The sequence below is a fragment of the Cnephaeus nilssonii genome (assembly GCF_951640355.1).
Source record: "Cnephaeus nilssonii genome assembly, chromosome: 10".
In the NCBI taxonomy this organism is placed as follows: domain Eukaryota; kingdom Metazoa; phylum Chordata; class Mammalia; order Chiroptera; family Vespertilionidae; genus Cnephaeus; species Cnephaeus nilssonii.
Genome location: NC_137081.1, coordinates 55970913 through 55984649, shown reverse-complemented (window position 1 = coordinate 55984649; position 13737 = coordinate 55970913).

Genomic DNA, 13737 nt, shown 5'->3' with positions numbered 1-13737 from the left:
AGAAGGGGTGAGGGTTCAGGCCCCTGCTAAGTTAGGGGGGTGAAGGTCTGTGCCCCACCTCTGTTGACCCCCAAGTTCTCTCCTGATGGCCCCTCTGCAACTGTGCCTGTCTTAGGTTGTTCCTCCCCTGAGGAATCTTACCCGTTAGAGAGGGTTTTAGATTTCTTCTGTAACCCGCTGTGCCTGACGCCGTGCTGACAGGCTACACAGCCTTTATCGACTTGGGTGTTGCCTTGTATCCACTGGATTGGAGAGGCCCTTGAGGACTGGATTGTGTGGAGTCTGAGGCCTCAGGGCTGGTGAATAGCTGTATTAGTCTGCTAAGGCGGCCATAGCAAAGTGCCACAGACTGGGGGGCCTAGGCCACCGAAGTGTGCTGTCTCCCAGTTCCAGAGGCTGGAAGTCCCAGCCCAGGAGTTGAGGGAAGGACGTGTTCTCGGCCTCCCTCCTTGGCTTATAGATGACTGTCTTCTCCCTTGTCACATCACCTTTCCTCTGTCCACATCTGTCCCTGTGTTCAAATATCTCTTTTTAAAAAATTAGCTTTTTATTGATTTCAGAGAAGAAGGGAGAGGGAGAGAGGGATAGAAACATTAATGATGAGAGAGAGTCATTGATCGGCTGCCTCCTGCTCCCCCCGAACTGGGGATTGAGCCCACAGCCCGGGCATGTGCCCTCCTGGTTCATAGGTCAATGCTCAACCACTGAGCCACATTGGCCGGGCAAATTTTCCCTTTTTATAAGGACACCAGTCATACTGTGTTAGGGCCCACCCTGATGACCTCATTTTAACATGATTACTCTGTTTAAAGACCCTATCTCCAAATAAAATCTCATCCTCAGGTACTGGGAGATAGAATTTCAACGTGAATTTGGGGGATGGGGGGAGAGCGCGCACAATTCAGCCCTTAACATCAGCAGATCCTGGGGTTACCCTCTCTTCTCAGTCTCCTAATTCAGTGACTGTCCCGGCCCTGTTGAATATTTGCTGTTTGGTTTGTATGCAGCTTGGACAGGGAGGCCAAGTTTCCTACTCACAACAGAAGCAGCCATACTCCGCAGGCCTGCCATGCTGGTTGGTGGACTGAAGCCATTTCTCAGATGGTGAGAGTTTTGCTCCAGGCTGTTTTTCCAGGTTTAAAAACATTTATCTTCTCCTGCTTTGATGCCTGGAGTATAAAAATACTTGCCGTTTGATGTACACATTGGTTTTAAAGAGATGTAAACTGTGCACTTTGCCTATGATCTTTTCCCTGTTAGTCTTTTTGGAATCTTTTTTTTTTCCTAGCAGGGGAAAATGATCCCCAGAGTTTGAGGGTTTAAATATAGGACTCACAGGAGCTGGTCTCTTAATTATCTGGCAGCAGTGGAAATCAGGGTACCAGGTAGTTCTCCCACTCAGCAAGCGTGGGTTGGTTCTCAGAAGGTAATTATTTAAAGGATAAAACATATTGCTATATGTTGAATTTTGAATTTTCAGTAATACTTAAAGGGATCTTTCCTGCCCCAAAATCATCAGTTTATTTAAGAAACTTCCAAGTGTAGTGCAGTTTCCTCTGAGAGAGAACTAGGTGCAGTTTGTCCGACTCAAGGTTCTAAACTCATTACAGGGAGGGTCCTGTAAATGTTCGGAAAGAAATACTTAGAGTGGTTCTGGGTTGGAAGACTGCAAACATATACTGGTCATACCTTTGGGTTGTGTGTGTTTCTCAGGTTAAATGCAGTTTTCAAAATTGCTTTAAAATTGCTTGTATAGAAATATATAATTTAATGAAGGACAGGTACCATAGAAAGTAGCTGTATGTAGAAATTTAAAAACAAGACCCTGGTTGCAGTGGTTTGGGGCATGCTCTTGTGCGTGTTCATTTATAGCCTGGCAGGACTCGGGCGTGTGTGCATTTTGAATGCTATTCTAGGACAGGCGTGGAGATCAACATCTCTTGTCATGGTTGCCCAGCATCCCACAGCGCACAGGTAGCCATTTTTACTGTGCTTGGCGGGAAGCCTCCCATTCTGTATATTTGTTGAGAGAAAAGAGAGAACGGGTGTGTGTGTGGAGCATTTCATAGGGAAGGAAGGACAGCCCGACTGCTGGAGGCAGGTATAAAAGTCCATCCCACCGGCCTCACACTGTATTTGCTACAGATGCATTCCCACGAGGCCCCAGGTTGAGAAGAAAGCCCACTGTTGTGCTGCACAGCTGTTAAGATAATTAATATTGTTTTTTCCTAAACTACTATGGGAAATGCAGTACATAGTTGGCTTTTGAATACATGAACTTATAGTGCATTTGGGGTCTTTGCGATCATTAACGACTTAATTCTAGCAAATAGCAGAAGGCCAAATTATGTTGGCGCTAGTACTTCATTTAAAAAAAATTGTGCTAAAAGATACATAGCAAATAAAAATGTTTATTATTATAAAAATGTACCTGAAACTTCTATGTTATTAACCAATTCACCCCAATACATTTAATTAAAAAAGAGAAACAACAGGCATGTTATGCACTCAAACATTAAAAAAATAAAATACATATAAATTTACATTTTAACCATTTTTTTAAATCCTTACCTGAGGATATAGTTCTGTTGATTTTTAGAGGGAGAGGAAGGAGGGAGAGGGGGAGAAAGAGAAACATTGATGTGAGAGAGAAACGTTGATCGGTTACCTCCCCCTGTAGGCACCCCCACTGGGTATTGAACCCACAATTCTGGCATGTGCCCTGACTGGGAATTGAACCAGCAGCCTTTCGGTGTGTGGGATGACACACACCAGCCAGGGCCATTTTAAACATTTTTAAGTGACTAATTCAATGGCATTAAGTACATTTAGATTATTGCACAGTTATCACCATCATCCATCCATCTGCACACCTTCTTCATCATCCCCAAGAGAGACTCTGTACTATTAAACACTGACTCCTCTTCCCCCACTTCCCCCGCCCTTCTAACCTCTGTTCTACATTCTGTCTCTATGACTTTGCCTCCTCTAGGTTCCTCATGTCAGTGAAATCTGTAATATTTGTCGTTTGTGTCCAGTGGGTTTAGTAATTCTCAAGTTGTATTTGAATAGCTTTTGCCATATGCCATTTTCTTTTTGATCATAACAAATTTAGTACATCATGTTAGAGTGCTGAAGTTCTAGGACAGAAGCTCCAAATGCATGTGCCTTTAGGGACCAGAAAGTCGTAACATCTAATATTTATAGAGCAGTTGCTGTGTATCAGGCACAGCTCTAAGCACAATTCCCCTCCCACCAGCCCTATGAGGTAAATGCTATTACTACCCCAGTTTTGCAGATGGGAAACTGAGAGGTGAATTACTTGCCGAAGACAGTAGCATGACTAGTATGTGGCAGAGCAGAGATGCTAGTAGCCCAGTAATCTCTGCTCCAGAGCCTGAGCCTGAGCTGCTCCTTGATTATGTGCAGGAGGAGTGGGCAAAGGAACATGGTCAGAGCAGCCCACCCAGCCCCAGGGTCAGGACTAAATAAGGGAGCACTGGAGGTAAAGGTGCCACTCGCCTACTGTAGGTTGCCGCTGAGTGGGAATGCGGGCTCAATACCGCTGGCACTTCCACATTTCCAAGAGAAGTTAGAGCTCCTTATTCATGTGCGACCTGTCAGTTTCTAAGTGCTGGCAACCTAACTCAATCACAAACACCCAGCCTGTGAGCAGCTAGTTGGAGTCCTTTGCTCCTGAGGTTGCAAGATAACCTTTCACAAATCCAGGGCGCTCCACAGTTTGTGCCCTGGGGACACTCTTCACTTGCATTGTTTGGACCCAGAGGCAGGGCCTTGCAGATCTTTGCTTCCCCAGCTGCAACTTCCATCTAGCAGTTTTCTGAGCGTGCTGGGCAGGCGAGGCTTTCCAGCACTCCTGCTTTCTTCCCACCTGTTGCCAAGAGTTCACTGAGAGCCCAATTTGAAACAAAACAAAGCCAGTCGCTTTTGAGAGGCTTAATATCCTTTCATGGAGAGCTTCATAATTTATTGTTTCATTCTGGGCTCCTTTGATTTAACAATGCTGATTAAAATGGGACTTTAAAGTGTGTGTGTGTGTTTTTTTCCTTTCGAAAATCCCACAAAGAAAGGCAAATCTATGCTCTGTAGAACACACGCAGACCTGAATCTCCGTGTTTTAATAATGGCTGCTGGCATTTATGTCGTGCTTACGGCACGCTGGCCACTGTGCTAAGGATTTTACACACCTTACTTCTTTTAATTCATACTCAATTAAGAATATGTGGGTTTAGTTTGAATTTTAGAATTGGAAGAGCTTGAACACATCTCATCCAATTCACTGCCTTTGCATAGGAAGCTGGTCAGGGACAATGAGTTTAAGAGACTAGTCCAAGGTCACACATCTGTTTTGCGGTACAGCCAGAGCCCTTTGGACACACACATCTGTTGAGCGGTGTAGACAAAACCCTCTTGCATACACTCATCGGTTGTGTGGTGTAGCCATTGTCTCCTTTTTTTCTGGCTTCCTGTCTAAGAGTCTTTTTCCAGACACCATAGTGCTTCTGCTTTTATCTTTCCGTCATCTGTGGGAAAACAGGGCTTGTTAAGTTAACGTGTAGGAATGTGTTATCACTCATATGTACCACGTCTGACCGGCGGGTGATTTCCAGGTACTGGAAACGGTTTGGTAGTACTGATGTGGTTTTGGACCGTCTCCTGTGCTTTGTGAGATGCCTGGAGTCTGGAGTGACCAGAGGCTAAGGAAAGAGACTCAAGTTCTTACTCATTAGCACAGGACCCTAAGCTAAACGATGACCTGATCATCTTACAGATAGTACTGTCCATGAGAATGTTAGGAGAAAGTTTGACAGGTCGTTTATATATTGAGTGATGCGGTGGTCATCACATTTATTTCGTATCTGACCCCTTGCCCACACACTTCTGTAGGTGTCAGTGGTTCAGATCCATGTTTGAAGCTGGAAGGCAGGGTTTGGACCCTTTTCTCATTCAACTGAAAATTATTAAGGCTTTCCTTTTAAAAAGTTATTTTCCCAAGGACAAAAAGTAACCTGTGCTTCTGGTTCAAAAATGTTTCAAAATACACGGAGATGTAGTTTTGTCATTCAGAAGTTTACTGCAGATGTTTAAAATAAAATAGTAGGTTTAATTTTATTTAAATTGAACAGAGTACAACTGAACTTAAAACAGAAGGAATTACCGAACTTAAGATATGTGGCTTTTTTTTCCTTTCCAAATTTAATGTCTCCCACAGACACTCAAAAAATTGCTCTAAAGTTTAAAAAAAAAAGTATATGAAAAGTACTGACAAGCCAGCCCAAGAATCCAGCTTATTGTGACTTCAGAGTTCCCATCTTTTCTGCTTTATCATATTGTCCCACATGCAAGAGAAGGGTAAACAATAGATGGGGTATAATTAAAGGCCAGAGTGTGTGATTCAGGCCATCAAGTCAAATTTGGAAGACTGGTGAGGGGACTTGTAAACTCCCATTAAACTAATTTAAAACTGAAGATAGCTGAAAATTTTCCCTAGGGAAATTAATAGAGAGATCAGCTTCTTTTCATCACTTCAAAATTGTACAAGAAAGGAATTCCACTTAAAAATAGGTTTGAAAACCCTGAATATACATTATTTTACTTGTTTTACAACAGCCTTTGGAGGCACTCCTACTTTGATCATTGAGGACTTGAAGGCCAATCCATGTTTTTCCCATCGATTCCCTCCCACCCTCCCTCCCTTCCTCCCTCCCTAGAAGAAGAAGAAAAAAAAACGACTTGAAGGCAGTGGAGGGGAAGTGTTGTCACGCCCTGGAGGTGGCACTACTTGTCAGGGGAGTGGCCGGAATGCCACTCTTTCTCCACTGGTGCTCTCAGTGGTCTGTTATCAGGAAGGAGATGGAGATAATGCACAGGCACAGCTGTCACCCAGCAATCTTGTCCTCCCCAGCACAGTCGCGGTTTGGGAATTAAGCAGAAATGCCCTGTGTCCAGAATAGCTCGTTCATGTGTCTTATATGCACCTTTCCCCTTAGTGTGTGCCCGGGGTCTCTTCTTTTACCTGGAGGCCGCTGGAACTGTGAACAGGGATGCGTGTCGGGGTTCTGCCCGTAAGAAATGACAGCCTGGAAATGAGAAGTGGAGGCAGGCTGCACAGTCCGTAGGCTTGACTGTGCCAGGACACAGGCTGCGCAGCCTGACAGGCCTTCCTAAGACCCCCGGGCGGCACGGTGACTGGGTTTTTGTGATCACCCCAGACGAGGTCTTTTAATTTCCAAACATTTATCTGGTGCATACCATGTCCTGGGCCTCAGGCATATTTCTTACAGAATAGGGGGAGCACATGGATTCATATGCAGATAAACGGTCATGTAATATGGGGTTCATCATAGAGAAGAATGGGGTATAGTGGGAGCCCAGGGGAAATTGAGAGATCTGCTCTAGAGTGAACGGAGGGAGCTGGCAGGGACTTGGGGACTGAATAGGAGTTGTCTGGGTGGAATAAAGGACAGTCCAGGTAGAGAGATATCTTTGTATGCTAATAAGATAGCTGGAATAGGGGTAGTAAATGTTAGGGACAGTTTTACTCCAAATGGCTCTTAAAAGTCATCATAGAAATCGTCAAAAACATTCAAGTTGTGAGGCACGTAATGATCTACCAGCGTCACAAATACTAACAGTTTGACAATCTTGTTTTACTGACCGTGCGTTGTTTTTTCACTTCTAAAGAGTTCGTTATGCATCTCTAACTGGTAAGGAAAGATGCCCACCCCTCCGTGCCATTATCACACAATAAAATGAGGATAATTCCCTAATACCCATCCAATATGAGTCTGTATGCAGGTATCCCCTGTCAACACAGGTTTTGCTTAAAGGGAACAGTTTCATTATCTAAAAGATTCATTTATTTAGCATTCCCAATGTTTCAGGAATGTTAGGTAAGTGAGGCATCACTCTAATATTTTCATTCCTTCCTTTAGAAATGGTTTGTAGTTTCTCTGGTCTTATTTCTGATCATTTAGGTCAGACTCGCCCTGATGGAGGGCTGTGCCTTAGGACTTTTGATATTACTTATTTGTCCTACAGCAAGGCCATTTCTGGGGTTCGGAAAACACCTCTGAAGACTAGGTTATAAATGGCGTAGAGTACTCGGAGCAGTTCCTTTGGTTTTGCTTCAGTTTTCAGCTGTCAGTGTTTTACCTGACACTACCCCGGTGGCCTTTGAAAGCTCTTTTCCTCGCAGGCCTTCTTGGCTTGTGTCTGCACTCAGTCAGGTGCCAGGCTTGTTGCCATCTCCACAGGCTCAGCTTGATCCTGCAGGGATCAGACTTCCTTCTGGAGCTTCCTCAGCCACTCCATCCTTCTTTGGTTTCCTGTCCCCTCCCCATTCCCCCCACCCTGCGCTCTAGACCTTAATCATATTCTAATCTGTACTGATTGTATTTCCTTTCACGGAGGCAGTGTGAAGCGGTAGAAGGGATGGGAGCTTGGAAACTAGCATAATCTCAAATCCTGAGCCTGTTTCCTCCTTTTAAAAATAATTGTGGTAAAAGAAACACATGACATGAGATCTGCCCTCTTCCCAAAATTTCAAGAGTACAGTATATATTTTTTTAATTTCTTTATTGATTAAGGTGTTACATATGTGTCCTTCTTCCCCCAATACCCCCGCCCCCCCCCCCATCCTCCCCAAGGAGTACAGTGTTATTAACTGTAAGCATAATGTTGTCTTGCAGATCTCTGGAACTTTTGCATTTTTGCATCACGTTATAGCCATTGAACAACCTTTCCCACTTCCACCCTCCCCTCAGCCCCTGGCAGCTGCCATTCCACTTTCTGCTTCTATGAGTTTGACTGCCTTCGATATTGCATCTGAGTTGGGGTCATCTAGTATTTGACCTTCAAGAATCATCTGTGTTGTAGCATGGGATAGGGTTTCCTTCCTTTTAAAGGAATAATATCCCATTGAGTTTGTATGCGACATATTCTTTACCCATTCACCTGCCAATGGACATTTAGGTTGCGTCTACCTCTTGGCTACTGTGAATGGTGCTGCCCTGAGTATGGGAGTGCTAATATCTCTCTGGGATCCTGATTTCAGTGCTTTTGGGTAAATACCCAGAAGTGGGATTGATGACTCATATGCCTAATTTTTCTTTTCTTTTTTTAGGTTTGTAATAGGCAGCAGTGTGTCCCATGTAACGCGTGGCATACAGACTGGGTCTCCTTCTGCCTGGAGTCACAGGGCAGCCCCTCTTGTTCATGTGCATTTGCTCTGTTTGGTCATAGGTAGTTAGTGCTCCCTTCTTCACGAAGGCCTTACTGTTGTTGACCATGTTCAGTAACTTGGAGAATTATTTTAAAGAGATGCCATCATTTTCCAAGAAAAGAAAAACAAACTTTTATTCACTGGTCACTCAGAGCAGCTGTGTCATTGAGGAAGTGTTGACACTGCTTTTGGTTTTTAAATGACTGGTGTTATTCCTTCCCAGGACTGGAAAAAATGGCAAGGTTGGGGTTTTCAGGATTGTTCAGATCAAAAAGCAAAGATACAAAGCCAAGGGGGAAAAGCCTTTCTGTAAAATAGTGGTAGAAAGTAGAAAAGGCTAGAATTCTGTAGAAAATGATGGGTTTGACCAGAAAATGAAGGTTTCTGTTTTGCATGTTATTTTGAAGTGGCAGACAGTTTAGCCAGCTAGTTTTTAATGTCTGATTTTTAAGGATCTTGATAAAAATGTACATATAAATCTAGCTTCCTTAATAGGGTTTTAGAAGATGACTTGATTTCCTTGGGGAGGAGTATTTATATGCTTATTTTCGTATTTGTGATTTTAGGAGTCATAGGTGTTAGCTTGGGAATGGTTTATAAGAATCCCTCTGATTCCCCTCCACACAGGGAAGACACAGTTGTAGCCATTTCTCTGATAGTCCTCAGGTTTTACCTTAGAGCAGTGGTTCTCAACCTTCCTAATGCCGCGACCCTTCAATACAGTTCCTCATGTTGTGGTGACCCCTAACCATAAAATTGTTTTCGTTGCTACTTCATAACTGTAATTTTGCTACTGTTAAGAATCGTAATGTAAATATCTGTGTTTTCCGATGGTCTTAGGCAACCCACAGGTTGAGAACCGCTAGCAGGGTCGCCGAAGACCATCAGAAAACACAGATATTTACATTATGATTCATAACAGTAGCAAAATTACAGTTATGAAGTAGCAACGAAAATAATTTTATGGTTGGGGGTCACCACAACATGAGGAACCGTATTGAAGGGTCGCGGCATTAGGAAGGTGGAGAACCACTGCCTTAGAGCCTGTGAATGAGGGTGCCATGGCTTCAGCGTACCCTGTCAATATGGGGGTGTTGTCCTCAGGGAGAAGATATATCCTATTTTCTCTTGCTTTGTCGATGTTTTCTTGCTGGAGTTTAGATTTTCGATAGGGTAGGATCCAGATCTTGTGACTTACTTGTTCTGGCCAGGGGACCCCCGGCTTCTTGTGATCTGAGTCATTCCCTAGTGAGGCCCAATTTGGGCCTGGAACTCCCTGCCCAGGGGTGGGGGGCATGTGGTAGGGGCAGCAGACCTGGTGTTTGTGGCTGGGCGGAAGTTCAGTGTGCCAGGAGGAAAGAGCGGGGTTTTCAGTGCTAGTGCACTGGCACATGGGGCTCTGGGGTGACCCAGGCCATCGGAGTGGTCTGACACGGGCACCCATGTGCCCTGACCTTTGGTGGCCATGTGGAGGCGGGGTAGACCGCCAGTCCCCTGGAGGATTGCCAAGAGAAGGCAGCACCTCAGCCCACAGGGACTTGCAGGTTATCAAGAGAGAGGGACTCGGGCACAGTTATCATAACTGAGTAAGAGGGTGAGTGAGCCTGTGGAATGCAGGAGAAAGAAATCAAGTTATTAGACAGAAGGTCAGGGCCTGTTAAGCAACACGAGCAACTTGGCCCGAGTTGTTAAATCTCTCTTCTAGAATTTCTTGCTGGCTCGAGCCAGTGAGGGGAAGGTGGGGGCAAGGGTCAGGAAGCTTCAGCAGTAGGGGAGGAAGGGCCACAGAGCTGAACACAGCAGGCCAGGCAGTCCTGGACAGCCTGCTCCGAACTGCAGAGACGTTTCCAGCGCCCGAGTGGGTCACTGCACCCTGTTTGTAAATGACCGGATCTTAGAGTGTAAGTGGCATAGTCACCAATGAGCTTAAAACAAGACAGAATTATTTTTGGGAATCTGGAAATAGATTTAGTTTTTAGTTCAGTTTAGATTTTAAAAATCCAAGTGTAAATCATAACCTCATATTATAGAACTATGAATTAAATTCATTAAAGTACAGTCTTTACTGAACCTAAAGCAAATCAATATTTTTGCATGCTGTTACTTATCAAGACATAAATATGAAGTTACCCAGTATCATTTCTGAATGATTGAAGTTACTTGAGGTTAGGTTGCTTTAGATCAAGGAAAACCTCACCCTAAACTTTGAGGTTCAGATAGGCACACCTAGAATTTATTCCTTGGTTCTATAACCCATGGAGATTAGATTTTAAGATAAACTGAAGCTTGCCCCATTAATCACAGTATCTAACATTTAAACCATTTTTTTAGAAGTCGGTCTCTCATTTTTAAATTTTATTGGTTGATTGATTTTTAGAAAGAGAGAGAGAAAGAAACATCGATTTGTTGTTCCACTGAGTTATGCATTCGTTAATGATTCTTGTATGTGCCCTGCCTGGGGATTGAACCTCTGCAACCTTGGTGTATCAGGATGATGCTCTAACCATCTGAGTACTGGGCCTAGGCTAAACCTATTTAAAAATAATTTTTAATTGAGTTTATTGGGATGACATCCTATATAATCAAAGGGTAATATACAAATCAACCGAATGGCGGAATGACTGGTCGCTATGACGCACACTGAACACCACGGGGCAGACACTCAATGCAGGAGTTGCCCCCTGGTGGTCAGTGCGCTCCCACAGGGGGAGCGCTGCTCAGCCACAAGCCGGCCTGACGGCTGGCAAGCGCAGCGGCCCACCTCCGCAGCAGCGCTAAGGATGCAGGGAGCGGGCCTAAGCAGCAGTCGGACATCCCCCGAGGGCTCCCGGACTTCGAAAGGGCGCAGGCTGGGCTGAGGGACACCCCCCACTCAGTGCATGAATGTCGCGCACCAGGCCTCTAGTTGGTTAATAAAATGATATAGTTTTTAGGGGTATAGTTCTATAACATATCATCTGCGCATTGTATTGTGTGTTCACCACCCCAAGTCAAGTCTCCTTCCATCACCATTTATCCCCCTTTACTCTCCACTTACTCCCTCCACCCCCCTTTTCCTCTGGTAATCACCATACTGTTGTCTGTCTATGAGGTTTTTTTCATACAGCCCCCTTATCTTCTCCCCTCTGACAGCTCTCAGTCTTTGTATGTATGAGTCTGTTTCTGTTTTGTTTGTTAGCCTATTTTTTTCATTCGATTCCACATATAAGTGAAATTATATGGTACTTATCTTTCTCTGACTGGCTTATTTCACTTAGCATTGTTGCAAAGGGTAAGATTCCCCACTCCCACCCCCCGTTTTTTTTGCGGCCAAGTTGTATTCCCTTGTGTAAACGTACCACACCTTTTTTATCCACTCATCTACTGATGGGCACTTGGCTGCTTCCATATCTTGGCTATTGTAAATAACGCTGCAAAAACATAGGGATCTGTCTATTCTTTTGAATCAGTGTTTCAGGTTTCTGTGGATATATTCTCAGAAGTGGAATTGCTGGGTCATACGGCAGTTCCATTTTTAATGTTTTGAGGTAATTCTATGCTGCTTTCCAGACTGACTGCACCAATCTGCATTCCCACCAACAGTGCACAATGAGGGTTCTCCACATTCTCGCCAACACTTGTTGTTTGTTTAAACCTTTTTTTTTTTAACTCCATAAGAAAGCAGGAAAACCAATACCTCTGGGGATTACAGAAATGCTTGGACTATTTTAAAGCACACTCATTTAAATGCCTCCCTCCCTAAGATCATCTGGCCTTAGGGCTTCTGGACAGATTGACCTGGCCAAGGAACAAGCCCATCAGCTGTGAGGGGCGATGATGGGGGCATGGCGTCCATGCAAAGTGGCAGTCTCTCTGCTCAAGGAAGTGTCTCATCTGGTGAGGAGCTTTACTCACAGATACAAGAGAAGGTGGATGAGAAGTGAGGAGTGTGTGCTGAGGTTGGGAGTAGCTAGATGGTAGGTTCCAGATCACAATGGCAATGTTGAGGGTTCTGTGCCTCCTTTTGAAAGTCTGTCCCTGTGCTCAGGGCTATTTGAGACCACATAGAGACAGTGCATTGCAGTTGGATACAGTGCCCTCCCCCCTTTTTTTTTAGAACTCTTGGGTCTCAGGGACTGAGGTTGGCCTTGTGGGCATAGTCTCCCCCTGGATATAGTGGCTGGGGACCCACTGAAAGTGAATAACCTTTCTTCGTGCCTGGGGTAAGCTTAGAGCCACTAAGTGTACTGTTTCGAAATGCTTTGTTTTTGGTGTCCCTTGGACACTTTTGGGGACTGGAAGGCTATTTAAACTCTAACAGCCTCTAATCTTTGGTTTCGGATTTATAAGTTGTCTCCTGTCAGTCATAGCTTCTCAGGGCTGTCATTGTGCCTTGATCTAGCACTCGCTCTCCACCCTCTTCATTTACGGTGACCTGGGAAACCAAATATTTCCCTCCTGCTAGAATTGTATCTAAAGGCAGAGTGAAATAGCTCTGGGGAGAGCCGGGGAAAGAGCTGTTGGATGGAGCTTGCAAGAGGTTGGGAAGTTCTCTTATGAATGGTGCATGCATGTTGCCACAGATTTTGGCAGCTGGAAAGACTAAATCTTGGTTCCCAGCTGTTCTCTGGATAGTTGAGGTTGCTAGCTTATGACTGCTTCTCTCTTTCCTCCACTGATATGCAGATCTTCTCTCACCCTTGCCAATTTTGGAAGGGAAAGGAGAGAACGAAAGTTTTCTCAGGGAAAGTGAGAAGAAGGTGAATGAGAGAAAAAGCTGGGACTGAGGCAGGGGCTTCGATGATCTGTCAACCACTGTTCTTGAAACCTAAGATGTACTGGGCCCTGCGGAAGATACGGGGGGATGATGGCGATCCTGGCTTCATGAAGCTTCATGTTCTGTTGGGAGAGAGAACTAATAGACCGCAAACCCTCAGTTGAAAGTGGCAGAGACGTTTTGCGTTGAGCGTGAGTTCAGAGAAAGTGACTTGAGTCAGGAACGTGGAGCCAGCAGTGTGGGGCTCCAAGTGGTATTTGAGTAAGTGGCCGTGCAGTCCAGTACACATGGGTGAGACCAGATACATTGGGAGGCCAAGGAGGAGGGTGAGTTGATGAAACCACAGTTAGGAAGTGGCAGCGGCTATGGAGAGATTTAGCAGGACATCTGGTAAGTCCATTTCAAAGGCAGAATTGATGAGGGCCCCAGACTGTGTATCGTGTCTGTGTGCTTGGTTGAAGTGCAGACTCTTGGGCTTTTCATTAGTTTGGGGTGGTGCCCGGGAATAGTCCAGGTCTTTCTGGTACAGGTGGCAAAGGATGAGTAAGGCAAAGCTGATTAATTCCCCCATGAGAGACAGAAATTGGAAGGAGACATCCAAGGTGGACAGCCTGGTTTTTGTCACTGGATTACAGAGCAAATAGAGAGCAGGTGACTAAGAATTATGTAACATGGAAGCGAGAGCGAACTTAGCTCCTCAGCTGGAGATAGTGTTCCCGCAGTCCTGACCCTTCAC